Genomic DNA, 17,810 nt, shown 5'->3' with positions numbered 1-17,810 from the left:
AGTTACTACTGTTGAGCAAAGGTACCACATATACTGTACCTCTGCATTTTGTTTTTCTTGCCGAAATGTAGAATCTTACTTTTTTCACCATTGAATTTCATAGCGCCCAATGTTCAAGTCTGCCAAGATCCTTCTGTATTTTAAGCCTATTATTATAGGTCATATAATTATAAGTTATTAGCAGTGTGATTTTTTTATGACTATCTCCTAATGGAGAAGTGCATTAAAAATGAGATATAGAAGAAGCCCGATTAGTCTGTTTATTATAATTCTAGATGCCATTCTAAAAAACATTTAACAATAAACAAGACATTGCCCAAGTGGATTGGCAGCATAAATTTACAATCTTCATAATGGCACTGGTTAATAATGTAAACCTCCCTTACTGGAATGGAGCAACTTCAGAGTGGGGGCAATTGGAATCAGGGTGGTTTCCACCATGACAGCTCCAATATGACAATCCCTATGGCCGTTTTTATGTTGTAATATAATCCATTCGTTTCAACAATGGCTTGGCTGCATGATCAAACAAACCACAAGCTAACCAGTCCCATTTGACTCTACAATGGGTGTGAGTCCAGCTCTTCTGATCAGTTTAGAGTTCTGTTGTTTGGCCAATAGCAGCTTAGACTTTCCACCAGGGCGAAAGTCTCTATTTTCAGTCCTACTTTTGCTTCCTCTTTTTCTGCCCACCCCCATTCCTAGTTTTCTGTGTGCACATTTCCTCTTTGTCGTGGAGTCATTGCAAATTTGGAGGGGAGGGAAGCAGTTTTCGTAAGAACAAAATCCAAACCTTTGCCTTAAGAACAAAAACAATAGTAACAACAAGGTACTTTTAAGCATCGTTTTGCCAACCTGAGAGGGAGTCTCCATTACAAGCAAAAAGCCAGATGCCATCCTTTTGGAGGATGTGTTTAAAAATAGAAAACTCAGTGAAGATTAGACCCAAACAAAACTGAAAGGCTTTATAGATGTCAAAGTGGCCCTATGATAATTGCTCGGCTGATTTGTCTAAGGCTTAGGATGCCGTGTTCCTCCCAGTTTTGATTAAGCTGAATGTAGATAATGGATTAATGAGCATAAGGGAGCTTAATGGCAACACCCTCAGGAGATGGCCATGTGCTGAGCCTCAACACTGCTCTCTCAACTAGGGCATGCCTACATTATAGATAGCAAATCTATCACACCCATTTATATATGTGCAAAAATCAGGAACACAGGTAGGTTAATGCCTTTTTCTCCAGAGTCAATATCTGACTCACCTCATACATACTGATTACAAATCCTGAACATAGTTCCACTAATTAAAACTCTTTTATTCCATGCCCAAACATCGCAGAGCAAAGATATACTTGTCAGATTTAAATTAGTTTGGCGTATAGTCTACATGGAAAGCCCGCCTTCTAAATATTATTCAATTTTCATTCTGTGCAGGCTATCAGTATCCATGTTTTAAGTTCCATATGATTAGAAGAATCCATTTGGAGCTTTCCAGATATTTGGGTGACAATTCCCCAATTGGCATAGTCAATAAATGATGATTTGATTACGATTCAGAACTATCACATGCCTGATGTGCGTTAGTGTTGCTTGCTGACGATGAGCAGAGTATGCACCCTCATGCCCCATCACACAAGGGTGTCTACTTAACAGAATGACATAAGTATAGAGAAATGCGCCAGAGGCTTTAATCCTTATGTATAAATCAATTTTTAAAAGTATCTATAGCTTATGTGTTATGAGTCAGTTGCATGATTAAATTCCTTGAGGAAAAGTCAGCCTTTCTGACAATACAATAATACAATAGCAGGGTGGAAGAGACCTTGGAGGTCTTCTAGTCCAACCCCCTGCCTAGGCAGGAAACCCTATACCGTTTCAGACAAATGGCTATCCAACATCTTCTTAAAGACTTCCAGTGTTGGGGCATTCACAACTTCTGGAGGCAAGCTGTTCCACTGATTAATTGTTCTAACTGTCAGGAAATTTCTCCTCAGTTCTAAGTTGCTTCTCTCCTTGATTAGTTTCCACCCATTGCTTCTTGTTCTACCCTCAGTTGCCTTGGAAAATAGTTTGACTCCCTCTTCTTTGTGGCAACCCCTGAGATATTGGAACGCTGCTGTGATGTCTCCCCTAGCACTGTTCCCTCTAAGGTGCACGCGTGCGCGGCCGCGCACGTTGCAAGAAAATCCCGCGCAGCAGTTTTTATCTGCCACGCAGAGATTTCTTAAGGAAACGTGTGGAAGTCCTTTGCAGGCGGCTGCAACTGAATCCGGCAGTGCTGTTGCCTGTTGGAGGAGGAGGAGGCGAACCAGCCTGCCACCACCGCCCACCGCCAGCCCCGCTGCTCTTCCCGCCCCCTTCTCAGCCCCACAGTCCAGCGGTCGCAGCAGAAACTGCTCCGGGTTTCCGCTGCCGCTCCCCGCATTTTCTGGACAGGGTCTCGCAGGAAGGAATTCCCTCTCCAAGGGATCCCCGTCCAGAAAATGCGGGGAGCGGCAGCGGAGACCCAGGGCTGCTTCTGCTGCGACCGCTGGACTGTGGGGCTGGGAAGGGGGCGGGAAGAGCCGCGGGGCTGGCGGTGGCCGGCGGTGGCAGGCTGGTTCGCCTCCTCCTCCTCCAACAGCACTGCCGGATTTCTGCCCAACGCTGCGGGGGCGCCAGCGGGAGCTTCACCTCAGCCGCAGCGCTGGGCAGCAAATGTGTTGGTGCTGTTGGAGGAGGAGGAGGAGGAGGAGGTGGCAGCAATAGCACCTGAGGACAGGACAAGAAGCAATGGAAACTTGTCAGGAGACTCAAGATGGAAATAAGGAGAAATCTGACAGTAAGAACAATTAAAATCAATGGAATCTTAATTCATTTGCTGCAGGTTTTCAAAAGACTGGACGGCCATTTGTCTCAGATGATATAAAGACTCCTGCCTTGGACAAGGGGCTGGACTAGAAGACCTCCAGTATCCCTTCTGATTCTATGATTTTAAAAACCACAAGCTTTTTACAGCTCGCTTGCAACTTTACCAAATTTAATTCAGCCATTTCCTTTTGTTATTAAATGGGTATTGCTAGTTCAATGCACATGCGCTCCACTTTTAAGATGCTGAAAAAATCCCCATGACCTGCAACAAAATTCATTCTTCCACTCTTATCTTGCCCTAACTTCTGATAGGTTCCTGAAATATAGATCTACAAAATTTAGTGAAAATATTTCTATCTATTTTAATACAGACTCGTAAAACAGATTGGGACAAATGAAATTAGTGCTCTGGGATAATAGCAGGTTTACTCTATTTGGATTTTCAGATAAAAGGTATCTTTTGTGCTAAGTTCTAACAATGTAGTTCTCTAATGTAACTATGAAACAGTCAAAATATATAATTCCCCTCAGGGAGGAATTCTGGGAGTTGAAGTCCACAAGTCTTAAAGCTGTCACGTTTGAAAACCCCTGGGGTTTTTTTCCCTAAAGGGTTAGGGGTGCAAGGGTCTTGTAACAACAGCTTTAAGACTTGCGTGCTTCAAATGCCAGACTGTCTGAGCCAACATTTTGGTTGCTAAGCAGGAGCGTTGTTAAGTGATACTGATATTATATAACACTTTTAATTAAGCGGGTACCTTGAATAAACATAACTTTGAGTTTCAAATAATACTGATTTTGTTGTTGTCTTAGGTGACATATGTGAAAAAAATTCAGGTGCTCAGGCATGAAAATGTGCCGCTCAAACACTATACTTTTCCGCTCACACTGAAAAAAAATTAGAGGGAACATTGTCCCCTAGTCCTTCTTTATATTAAACTACATATAGTCTTCAACCTATTAACACAATTGGTATCAGAATTTCCATCATTCAGCACTTGTCAAATGATCATGCCTGATTTTATGATTTTTTTTTTTTGCCATGGTTGCTAAGTGAATCACTGCAATTATTAAGAGAAACATACAGAGAATCCTTAAAATAAGGGTGTTAAACTCGCAGCCTGCAGGCCAGATATATCACATGCCGGTCACTCCCACCCCGTTTTAGCAAAGGGGGGAAAGTTGTGATCCATCACGTGACGACAACGTGACATTGTCAGTTTGACACCCCCGCCGTAAAGGGAATCTGGCTTTCCTTGTTGACTTTGCTTTTCAGAAGCCAGCTGGGAAAGTTGCAAATGGCAATCAGTGGTCCTAAGCTGGGATCATAAATACATGCTGTTTGCCAAGTGGCTGAATTTTAATTATATGATTGTGAGGCTACTGCAACAGTTCTAAGTGCAAGGAGAGGCTCTAAGTCACTTTTTTCAGTGCTGTTATAATCTCAAACAATCACTAAACAAATGGTTGTAAGTTATCCATTCTGTAATCAACCATCTTCTTGAATAAATGACATGTATTTATTTATTTGATTGATTGACAGGCTCATTTAAAAGGCCACTTGGTTCCAAAATGATTCTATTTTGCATAGCTTTTTTTGCACTTGGCCTGTATTCCTGGGAACACAAATTTTGATGATGCTTTGATTCTATATGCTTTTTCTTCCCTCCAGTGAGTTAAGGGTTAATATACTGTAGTTAAACTATGGGGGAAAATGACATTAGAAAATAATGCAAAGGAAAAACAGGAAAGGACACTTCACACTTTTGTTGGAGTGTAAAATAAATACGTGTAATAGGAAATGGATTTCTTCCCTCTATAATAATCTGTTATATACGAACAGTGTGAACATTTGTGACCTTGTGTCCCAGGAGGGAACATTCATAATCTTGTTCTCTCTCTCTTTGTTTTTGCAACTGATAGTTCCCTTTTGTTATTTTTTGACAGAGCCACTTCTGAAACAACAAACAGAATTAAATCAAAGGAAAACAACAATCCATATCATGTACTTTTTAAGATGCTACAGAAAAAGCTCTAGGGCTCAGCCTTTAATCTCATGTAGTCAAAGCATACATAAAGCAAAAGTAATGATAAAGAAAGAAACATTTACTATTAGATGAAAACCGGCTTGTATTGATTTAGATAAACAATTCACAAATAATTCATAATTCACTTCTGCTGTGTCAGAAGTGGGTCCATTTCAATTTAATAAACGTCTGGTTTCATAAGATAATATTAATGAAACCACTTCATTGTCTACTATAGTAATGCTGGGCCTAACGTTCTGGCCCAGCAGTAGAGGCCAATTCCAATGATAACATTGAATAATGTTATACTATTTTAACATTAACATTAACATTGAAAAGTTTATCTTCATTTTTAACCCCAGTTTGCTGTCTTGGAATTTCCAACCATTCGTTCCAGAACTCCTTTAGAATTCCACCTTTACTTAGGGATACTGCTACCTATGATGTCATGATCCAGTTTGGTCTAATGGTTAAGGCACCAGGCTAGAAACAAACAAAGAAACAAACAAACAGCTACATTTATTTACACTCCTGCTGCACACTTCTGTGAGCATAATTGTTGGTAGCAGAAATACTGTGGAGGTGCTGTACACTATTGAGCACGTTTTTATTTCTTTAAATGTGGAGTACATGATAAAAAATGAAAATAAGATGCTGCCACTGAAATATTCTATGGGCAATAAAATAATGTGCTGATTTATAAAATCTCAAAGGCAAAGATGATGAGGTGATATGGTTCACCTCATGTTTATGGAATAATCTGTTTAAAATTTCCAACTACTACCAGTATTACATTTCTTTTATATGTGCAAATTAGATTTCCAGTCTATTAACTACTTAGCCTTTAAAAAATTTCTCAGGAATATTTTAGATGTAATGCAAGCAGAAAAATAATACACAATTCATCTCATTTTTAAGAAGTTGTAGAGATTATTCAGGTGGAGATATGCAAAGGGCATAGAAAGATGCATTTCTTTGGTTCTTGGGTGACTCCAAAGTGGTTATATGTCTGTAATAAATTTGGACCATTAGATAGTAAGAACAGTCAGCATCTTGGGAGAAGGAAGTGTGGAGAAAGCAAGAAAAAAAAAATAGTAAGCAATTTTACCCAGACAGAGGGTGGCAATTTTTTTGTACCTGAAAATTACTCAGCAATTTATATCAGTGGCTCATTCTCCATGACTTCAGTTTCCTGTTTATGGAGTTTAAATAGATTCAGTTAGTCAGCATTTAATCTAGGGCATAAAAATAGAATTCAGTATATGGGTAAAAGAGGCTGAGAAGTGGAATGGAATTACATCTTTCATTAAAATATAGGCAGGGTCATTTCTACGTTTAATGGAATATTGAGATTCTGACTGGATTCAAGCTGTCTGTATTGCTGGAACTGTGTTCAATTTGCTTTGTTGAATAAAACCCAACTGGCTAAACCCTGATGTACAGAAGTAAAATCAAAATAATTCCTATTATGTGCATTGGCTCCTGTTCCACCAGTCAACTCCATCTTTCACAGCTATATGGCAGTTTTCTTGAACCCGATTCCCTACAAATATGGTAGAAAAATCTCTTCATCCCTAATCAGCATGAAATTGGCTGATAGCAAACTCTCTTTGCATAAAAGCCCAACTCTTTTCTCTATATCTGTGATATTCCCAAATTGCATTTTTTCCTGAATTTAACTGGAGACCAGTTATCAATTAGCTGATTGTTTTTTCTGTAATCTGATTGAATTAAATTAAATTAATTAGTCAGAGAAGAAATTTATCTTGTTTAAGGCAGACTTCAAAGCGAATTATTCTTTCCCAGCTCTCCTGTCTTATTTACTCTAACCACGTCTTATAAGTCAACTGATCTAAGGAATAAGGTTCTTCTTGATGATCTGATCATTCAGTTGAATCACCCGATAATCCTGTGGCTCATCTCTTTATAGGATACCTCACCCCTGTGCTTATTGCTTGAAAAAGAAGAAGGGAAGAGAGGACATTGTGTACTATTAGTATTCTTTTTGCTAGGAAAGCAGTTAAGAAAGTGTAGGAGTATTTCAATACCATCTTCACATACTGTATATGCAATAGGCACATGTAGAGTCTTGAGTTACGAAATTTCATTAGGCTCTTGTCTAATCCTTGTTTATTTGTAGATTCTTATCAATTAGGACTATGTAAAGCAATTGAAAGAGATGTTTCAAAAAAGTATTAACCTATGTAAAATGTCTGTGGAGATTCTCAGTCATCCAGATCCTGGTTGTCCCAAAAGGCAACTGGACTTTTATTTTTCCTCCTAGGAAGTCCAGTTGCCTTTTGAAAAAGTACCTTTGGGATAACCCATGTAAAGCATTCTTCTTCACACGATAAAGACAGGTTTGTCTCTGGAATACTCATGTGAGTCCTTCGAAGACTTTTTCTGATTGCATGTGAATGCACACACAATGTTTCTGCTGGATCCACTAACGTGTTATCAAGCAGCTCCCTCAAATGCTTTGCACAATCTTTCTGTCAAAGGGCTTTGCTGTAACACTTCTCTTATGATTGATGCCTGTCTGCTTGCCTGCCTGATGAATTCTCTTTTCATTCCTTTATTCCCCTTAGGGAGTGAAGAGGAAAAGAAGGAAAACAAGTTCATAAAGTTAAATATTTCTTGGGTGGAAGCAACGCAAGAATAGGTTGACCTTTCAGAAGTATTAATAAAATGTCCTTGTATCCCATCTCCCTCCCTCCCTCCCTCCCTCCCTCCCTCCCTCCCTCCCTGTGTGTGTGTGTGTGTGTGTGTCCTTGTCATTTAAGGCAGAGTGAAGAGGAAAGAGAGAGTAGAATAGAGTAGAGAGAGTAGAGTCAAAGATAGTAAATGTCCTAGAGGCAGGTAGAATATGTAAATGGTGCATGAAGGACTGGATACATTCTCCCATATATCAGAAAATTATTTTTCACTATCACGAATCAGGGTGCTTAATGGACCTATTCCCAAGAAGTATTTCCATCTCCATCACAAAGTTACTCTCTCATATTCGATTTGATTTTAGGAAAAGTTTTGCAACATGCGTGCAAATTCATTTACAAAGAAATACATGCAGATTGGTCTCTTGTAGATGTTTACAGAGACTTATTACGAGATCATAAAAATAGAAAAAGAATTCATTTTTAATATACAGGGTAGGTTTATCCAACCAATTCAATTCAAATTGAGAGCACAATTTCTGCATTTACATAAAATGTTAATCCCAGTTCAACCAGTCTAATGGACAAAGGCCAAGCAAGTACATTTAGGTCTTGCTTGGAAAATTCAGATTCAAGAATTAATAATAATTCTTCCGATGAAGCACTATTTGAACATAGGCTCAAGAGTGACTCAGCCTTCCAGAGGTGAGTAAAACGAGGACCTGGATTGTTGGGGGCAAGATGCTGACTCTGTAAACTGCTTAGAGAGGGCTGTACAGTACAGTGAAGTGGTATATAAGCCTAAGTGGTATTGAGATATTGCTATTGCTATATTATGTAATATTTTCCATTCTTTGTACCCACTCCCAAAATGGTGCCTGTTTCCAGGAAGACACTACGAGGCCTTAGTGTAAGAGGACTACATGGTAGATCAGCTGCCAGAGATGTACAGAAAAGTAAGTGGATTGAATTGTGATGGGGAGAGATGTGGAACTCAGCATGGTGGGTAACAGGCCCAAGGTCTGTGGAGACCTAGCAGGATGAGATGGAGGCAAAGAAATCCCTGCCATCAATCCTAAGGGTGGTTGGATTGCTAAGCACCCACATCTTATTCATATGACTGCAGCCGTACCTTTGGGCAAGGGTTGTAAGTCCCTGCATTCAGCACTGCTGTAATTTCAAATAGTTGCTGAAGAAACGGTCACAAGACAAGGACTACTTGCAAAATCTTCCTCCTAAATGAGTCTTGTCCATAAAATTATACAAGCTCTAAGCACTGAGGGATAGCAGATCTACTGTCTGTAGAATTTGGTACCCAAATGACATTCCATAATAGTAGTCAGTAGTTCCCAATCAGATGTCCTTCAGATGATTTTAAATATTACTCCATGACGCACAGCCATACTAGGAATTCTGAAGTGCTGTAGTACAACTAGATTGGGGGAAGCCGATATAAAAGTAGGTAGTGAAAGATGTTTGCTGCCATGGGCTAAAAAGCTACAACTGTACCCATAGGGAAAACAACATGAGATAAACCTAGAGATAATCTCATTATATTATGTATTTATTCCAGTGTTGGGGAGCTATTTCAGTTCTTAAGGATGTAATTCATTATGGAAAAATTGTGCTTATATAAAGGCACCATAATGTTGTTGTTAATTGTGAAGTTGTGTCCGACCCATTGTGACCCCATAGACAACGTTCCTCCAGTCTTCTTGTCCTCTACCATCCTCTGGAGTCCATTTAAGATCAAGCCTACTGCTTTGATGACTCCATCCATCCACCTCATTCTCTGTCATCCCTTCCTTCTTTTGCCCTCAGTCGTTCCCAGCATTAGGCTCTTCTCCAGTGATTCCTTCTTTCTCATTAAGTGGCCAAGTATCTGAGTTTCATCTTCAGGATCTGGCCTTTTCAGGAGCAGTCAGGGTTGATCTCCTCTAGGACTGACCAGTTTGATCGCTTTGTAATCCAAGGGGCTCGCATGAATCTTTTCCAGCACCAAAGTTCAAAGGTCTTAATTCTTTGGTGCTCAGCCTTTCTTATGGTCCAAATTTCATAGCCATACATTGTAACTGGGAAAACCATAGCCTTGACTATATGCACTTTTGTTGGCAGGGTGATGTCTCTGCTTTTTAATATACTGTCTAGATTTGCCATAGCTTTCCTCTCCAGGAGCATCTTTTAATTTCTTGCAGTCCCCATCTGCAGTGATCTTGGAGCCCAGGAAAATAAAATCTGCCACTACCTCCATTTCTTCCCCATCTATTTTCCAGGAATTGAGAGGGCTGGATGCCATGATCTTAGTTTTCTTAATGTTGAGTTTCAAGCCAACGTTTGTACTCTCCTTCTTCACCTGCATCAAGAGGCTCTTTAGCTCCTCTTCACTTTCTGCCATTAGAGTGGTATCATCTGCATATCTGCGGTTGTTGATATTTCTCCTGACAATCTCAGGGTAACACCAAGCAGCATTGAAAGATCTCAAATTCAGTCTCTGGCATCTCAAGGATCAAGAGGGAATGATGGCGACTTTGGGGAGAAGCTCTGCAGCGTCTCTGCCATTCTGACCATAGAGTATGTAACTAAACTAGATTAAACAAAAAGTATTCTTTCCAGGCCTTTGCGTGCATAGGAATGGAAACAGCGAGAGACTAGTAATTTACTTCAGTATGCTTAAGAATGAGGATTTTGCTTATGGAAACCTAACGTACTGAAACAGAGTAAAAGAATAATAATAAAAAAAGAAACGTTTTGGACATATGGAATCCATTTGTGTGGAATATTTAAAAATGTTTCTTTCTTAACCCCTGGATTTCTCCTATTTGCTATGTACTTTTTCTCTTTTCATCATCTAACTGAAAAGAACTTAAATATTTACTAAAATTGCAAAGAGCAACTTATTTATCCCAGAGATTAGATAACTGTTAATAACAGGAAAGAAGCCTAATGTGAACATTTCAACTTTATACAGGCAGACTTCAACTTACAACAGTTAATTAAATGGCCGTTCAAAGTTACAATGGCACTGGAAAAAGTTATTTGACTTGTGAGCATTATTCACACTTACGACCATTGCACCCCACATGATCAACATCCAGTTGCTTGGCAACTAGTTCAAATTTATGACAGTTGGGGTGGGCGTGGCCTGCACATGATGCATCTGGTCTGGAGGCCACTGCTTTAAGGCAAAGTACAACAAACTCTAATTTTGCCTGATGGTTTAACTGAAGTCAGTTGAAGAAATATAAATGTAGGAGGGGGGTGAACATAGGATGCATATCCCAAATCATGCTGCAAATATATATGGTGAAGTAGAAGCCAAATGAAGTTTTTGAATGTGGTTTTGCACTTTGGAGAATTGAAAAAAAAAGACACAACATCCCTCCAAAATAGTTACTTTTAGGTTTCTGTAATAAAACTATAATTTTATCATGGCAGGCTTTTTGATAATTCTACAATATGTTCATAACATTTGCCACCAAATAACTCAAGAGAGATAATTAACAAATGCTTTTTTTAAAATTTTAGAATAAAAGGTATCAATTACAGCTACCTGGTGGTATTATCATCCCAGTAAGAACAACTACGCTAAATACCATTTATACTGCCCCAATCAATGGACACACAGGACACATTGTTTTTTTGCTTCAAAATTAGAATTCAAAAGGGCCCAACTACAAAACATCATTTTTCTGAAACCTAGCTTGCTTCACATGCTCATTGGCATCTAATGCCCTGCAAATTCTGTTCAAATTGTATATTGAAGTTCTGTATAAATTTGCCAGGAGATTCACTGGCAAACACAAAACATTGATTTCCATTCCCTTGAATGGAATTGAGTACACTATTTTAGGAAATGGACTCTTAATGCTTCCAAGGCACAGATATTCCATCTGCCTCTTGTACAGACTGGTTACCAAAAAGAAAAGGAAAAAAGATATGGAAGACGAGGCAATACAGGTAGTCCTTGACTTACAACCGCAATTGAGCTCAAAATCTATGTTGCTAAGTGAGAAATTTGTTAAGTGAGTTTTATCCTATAAAAAGTTTTACAATTTTTCTTGCCACATTTGTTAAGTGAATCTGGCTTCCCCATTGACTTTGCTTGTCAGAAGGTCACCAAAGGTGAGATTATATGATCCCAGGACACTCCAACCGTCATAAATATGAACCAGTAGTCAAGCATTCAAATTTAAATCACATGACCATGAGAATGCTGCAATAAGTGTAGAAAATGGTCATGTTGCTTGTTTCAGTGACGCTGTTAACTTCAAATGGTCACTAAATGAACTGTTGTAAATTGAAGGCTACATGGATTGAGATCTTGTGGGTTGTTCTTAATATAATTTAGCTTCATTCATCTTCACATGAATTCCCTTTTGACCATAAATTATAATAGTTACACTAATTTTATTGCATCTGTAAATTTAAAAAAACACAAAACACCTTAGGTGAGTTGCACATAAATATAATTGAACTGACCATTATTAAATATGCATGTTTATATATGATCTTCCTCCATAATAATCGTGTATATGATAACAATACAGACAGGGATATAAAAGATTCCTTCTGTGCTTTAGAAGCTCATACATACCAAAAGACTGGTATGTAACCCAAAGATCATTACTTATTATACAAAAGCAGAGAGCTCTGCTAATGAATGAGATAATGGGTTCCATTTGAATGGAACCACTTTTAAAGTCCAAGTACTACTCCCTAATGTTAATCTACTAGCATTGCACAGTAATGATTACTGTTATTTAAACACAGGACAAAATAATTAGAGTATGTTGGAGAACAAGCTGCTGCAATACTTTCCTGATTCTCCCCCCTCTCCACACACACATAGGAACTTTTAGTTGGAGGGCTGCCAGCAGAGGAATGCAGGAAACCAAACTGTGTTGTAAGATCCGGTTTTGTTGTATATATTTTATCTTCAAAAAGTTTTGTTTAAGTGAACAGTGGCAGGACAATTGTTTTTCAATGATCAGAAAATTTAGGCAAATATCCAAGGATTTCATAGTAAGGTTAGATTTTTTAAAAAAAGTTTAAACTGATAGTTACCTTAGTTAGGGAGTGTTCAAAACTATACTGAAACTTTGAGAGCCACCCAAATCTATTTGAATATTTTCTACTAATTCCTATTTTCTTAACTACTGGAAACATTTGTATATAAACCTTGACATCAGTGAATGGATGTTAACTGAATAATTTTACTTTAAATGCATTCCAAGAGAACAGGAGGGGTAACTATTCCTTTAAAATTAAGTAACACAGCTTTTATATGGATGGATCATAACAATGAGATCAAAGACTCGTAGAGCGTGTTCTAGATATTTCAAAATGCAATTACCTCAATTCCAGGCTGCAGTTGTATGCTGGTTCCTTGAAGAAAATCCCTTTGTGAATAGTGAAAATCCCTTTTAACTAGACATGCATAGCATTAGATGATGATGATATTATTATTATTGTTGTTGTTGTTGTTGTTGGACCTAGGAACTATTAAGGTAACGTCGAAGGATATAAGCTGTTCCAAGTAGGGTGGTTTTTTGTAGAATCAGAATGTTCCAAGTCTGATAAATTTAAAATTTCCAAATAGCGAGGTAGCCCTTTGGGTATTGCTCCAAGGGCTCCAATTACAATCGGGACAACACTCAATTTCTTTTTCCACAGTCGCTCAACTTCAATTTGCAAGTCCCGGTATTTTGTGATTTTTTTTTTCTTGCTGTTTATCTTCAATTCGTGCATCTCTAGGTATTGCAATGTCAATGAAGCATACTTTTTTCTTGTCAACTATTGTTATGTCAGATGTGTTGTGAGCCAAGTACCTGTCAGTCTGAATTCTGAAGTCCCACAAGAACTTGACTTTCTCATTATCTAAAACCTTCTGAACCTGATGTTCTCAGTGGTTTTTGCTGTACTCAAATCCAAACTTTTGGCACAATTTCCAGTGAATGATCTTAGCAATGCGGTCATGGCGTTGTAGGTAGTCAGTTTGTGAAATTTTGCTGCACCCACTGATCAAGTGGTCGACTGTCTCATCTTTCTCATTGCAGAGGCGACATTTGCTGTTGGTGGTAACATGAATTTTTGCTTTCATGCAGTTTGTGGCTATGGCTTGTTATTGAGCTGTCAAAATAAAGCCTTCTGTTTCTTTTTTCAGTGCTCCTGATCTTAACCAGTTCCAAGTTAACTTTTGGTCAGCTTTGCCTACAATATTTTTCAAGTATTGGCTATGCATAGCTTTGTTTTTCCAATTTTCAGCTCACTTCTCAATTACTTTTCTTATTTATATTCAGCTTTTGACTTAGTTGTCTTTAAAAGGCCCCCTTTATTTACTTCCTTAATCATTGGTTCTTCACTTTTCTGGATTTAATCATTCAAGCTGTGTTTTTCTTCTTCCAGTCTGTTTTATTTGTAGGAGTCCTCGACCACCCTCTGCTCTTGGTAGAGATAATCTGTCAACATCACTTTTAGGGTGCAAAGCATGATTCATTGTCATAAGCTTCCTTATTTTTCTGTCCAAATTGTCCAACTCCATCTGGGTCCAGTCAATTATTCCTGCAGAGTATCGAATCACAGGTATAGCCCAGGTATTTATGGCTTTTATGATGTTTCCTCTACTCAGTTTGGACTTCTTCCTCTTCTTCTTATCATCATCATCATCATCATCATTTGTGTGATCATTTCATTGTATTCTCTGAGGGCCAAATCAGGTATAAATTGTTCTTGTAGCAACTATAGCTACAAAAGCCAACAATGTTTTGTCATATTGAATTGTCTCCCAAATAATCTACAGTCTCAAAGAAAACTACAGTAGTAGTTTGGGCTAATCAATGTATCATAGTAATTCCTGTTGATTCACTTTGGTTTAGCGAAGTCTTTTGACACATTTTAGGGCTTGGTGTTATGGTTATAGATCAGGGCTGTCAAACTCTCAGCCCGTGGGCCAAATGCATCATGTGCTGGCTATGCCCAAGCCTGGTTTAGCGAAGGGGGGGGGGAGTCCTGATATGTCACAGGACGCTACCGTGACGATGTGAGTTTGACCTGTTATACATGGACCAAATCATTATGGCTTGTTCATCAAACCATGATAAAAACCACAGCCTAGTTCAATGGACCAATTTCTAGTTTATTATAATATTTGTATTAATTTGTAGAAACCTAGCACATTCATGTTTTAAAGTCTCCTTGGCAGAAAGCATTGTGGTTTCAAATGAGAGGCTGGGCAAAATATAAGAAAATCTCCTTATATTTTGGAAACACGGATTCTTGATTACCACTTCATTTTTGAGAACTAAAGTTAGTTTACGAAACCTGAGAATATTTACAAGCTAAAGGTTTCTTACAAGAAATATATATCCAAAATAACAGATAAGAATATGAACATTTTAACAGATTGATAACCAAACTCTTCAAAGCTACTATTCAACCCAGTTAATGTGCTTCTATAAAATTGTTCAAGAAGCTTAAGTGCACAATATTATGTTACATTTTGAGTGTGCTTGTCCCCAAACTGCAACTGTGGAAAGTCAAGGCTAACACTGATGGCCATGTAGGTATTTTAGAAACAAATCAGGAATTAAAAATAAATAATTCAACATTGAATTATCATCATGCTTTTTTCCCACATGAACATTTTTTAAAAGAACAGTTCACTGAACAAAACTAATTGGCATGGTTTGCATATAATGTTACATCATAATGAGTCAATTCACCCATCATTATAAGTTAAAAATAAACCAACTACAACACTGAGTGTTTAGGGGGAGAAGGAACTCTGTATGGAAAGTTGTTCATTTCCCATGAAAAGAAACAAGAAGTTATGGACAAGAATTACCTTGTGGTTACTAGTATTTGAAAGAATTCCTCTGAAAATAGCAGCAACTGAAAAATGCAGCTACATACCTTCCTATTCCAAAATGAATAGACTTCATATGTATTCCCACATGCCTCCTTATCAATTCTAACATGCATATAAACATCCACATTACAAAAAAAATATCCAATGACAAAGCTTATTTAATATATTCACAGCAAAAGAATCAGATCAGTACCTCCAAACTATTGTGTGGAAATATTTTAAATTATTTCTTAAGTTATACAGATGTGTAATTTAAGGAATCATTTGAAATACTTGAGCAATAGTTACTCAACTATTATCACAAAATTCAAGGGAAGTTTTGTTTTTTGTTTTTAACTCATGTGTTATATTCCCTTCTAACCTGTTCTTCATGGTTGTTTCACTGTCATTTCAGATCTTCAGATCAGGTAATGCCTTTCTTTCATCTGAATGTAGTTCTCAGATAATATCAAGCCAGGATTTTTAAACCATCATTGGTAGAACATAAATGTATTTATCTTGGTAGCATTGTGTTTATTGATGGAGGTACAGAGAAGCACATTAACCATCAAATATAATGGTGGTCATATTTCAACACATGCATCCAATTTGGTCTACGGCATCCATAAGCTACAAAGATAAAACTTTGTGTTGTTATACCAGCTACAATATATGCTTGTGAAATGTGGAAGTGTACAACCAAGATGATTAAACATTTTTCCAACAATGCTGCTTGAGAAGAATCTTCCGCGTTTCATAACGTGACATCACTAATGAAGAGGTACTACGTCACATGCAGCTTGTTGACCATATGTTATGGATGCCTAAGGACTGGCATCCAAAAATTACACTATGTTGGATACCTCCTGGAAGAAAGAGAAGACAAGGCTGGCCTAGGAAAACTTGGTGCCAGATATTAAAGGAAGATCTTAAAACCATTAATGCCCCGTGGGACGATGCTGCAAATGATTAAAACCGCTGAAAACCACTTGCTGCCCAATATGCTCTGAACAGAACCTGATGATGATGATTTGTAGAATAATTCAATCGCCTAATTCACACGCCTAATCCCATTCTAATAATAGGTTAAAGTTGTGCATGAACGAAGTTATATATATATAATTAGTGGATTTGTGTTAGTAAAAGAATAGAATAATGCCTTTCTTGCCATAAATCTGTAAATATAGTTCAGCTTTTCAAAATTGTAACACAGGTATCTTTTCATATTGATGCAGAAAGATATGCAATATCTTTCTATATTTAAAAACATCAGTAATAGTGGTTGCTGAGGGTATTGTTTTGATGCAGTGGTAAACAGTCAAGGTGATGGCCATAACTGCACAATCAATGGACCAACCCAGTTTTGTATGTTTTCAATGCTCATACAAAAGGGGGTGGAGCTTCAACCAGCAGATTTTAAATGTGCTTTGCATATTTATGTATTACTTAGTACAGGCATAGAAATCTGAATCTGTATCTATCTATGGAAAATATTCACATGACAAGCATTTCAATGAGACTGTAGGAATTACTGATGAGTTTCACTGTCTCTAACCAAAATGCTTCACTTCCTTCAAGATTAGCATCAGGAAGGCTAAGAATCAGGAAGAATAAAAATTGCTATAATTTCTCAAACAAAAGCTATTACGTAAGCGTTTGTACTTAGACAAGCGCAATATAGAATGCGTATATACATCTAGAATGCTGGCACCATTTTCTTGAACAAGTAAAACTGCAGCACTTGTTCATTTGTCCTAATATGATTCCTACTTCATACATTCCATATTCATGTTATTTTGTTGAGGGAAATTAAAAACAAGACAGAGTCTTTTCTCCTTATTCATCTGCCCCTCCTTGAAGACTGATTCTTCAGCTGTCAGATAGCACTTTTTAAAATTCAATTTAAAAAAAACACATTTCAGAAATAAAGACAATGGAAGCTGATGAGCAGCAGAAATGTTTGAGAAAGTACCTCAATACTCATACCTGAAACGTAGTTAATCAAGTATTTCTGAATGTGATTAAAAATGGAATGTCACAAACACAGTTTCCTTTCAAAGGTACCAACTGCAGTTTGAGCAAAGGGACTTGCCTCATTTCCCAGAACTCTAAAACCTGCTGGAGACTACTCTGTTGTGATCTCCTTGCAGGGAGCAGCTGTTTGGAGCACTTGTGACTGATCTCAAGTCCCTTCCTTGTTCACAGAGGAATTACAAATAGCCAGTCTATTCACTGGCTCTTCATTCCACTGTGGTCATTAGGTCTGCTTTTCCACAGAGCCATTTTCAGTTAGCTATTTCTTTCTCTGGAAGTGAAGATCACCTGAAAATTTCAGAGCAGTTGGCCAGGTGTAGATGTAAACAAACAAACCTAAGATTCATACAATGGCATTCTGTTAACAAACTTCATAGATTCAATTAACAGGAGTCAATCTTA

This window comes from Thamnophis sirtalis, unplaced genomic scaffold (assembly GCF_051295495.1).
Source record: "Thamnophis sirtalis isolate CommonGarterSnake01/CBP01778 unplaced genomic scaffold, rThaSir2_p1.2 scaffold_5, whole genome shotgun sequence".
Taxonomy (NCBI): Eukaryota; Metazoa; Chordata; class Lepidosauria; order Squamata; family Natricidae; genus Thamnophis; species Thamnophis sirtalis.
The sequence above is the reverse complement of the archived record's forward strand: the minus strand, read 5'-3'. Positions refer to the sequence as shown.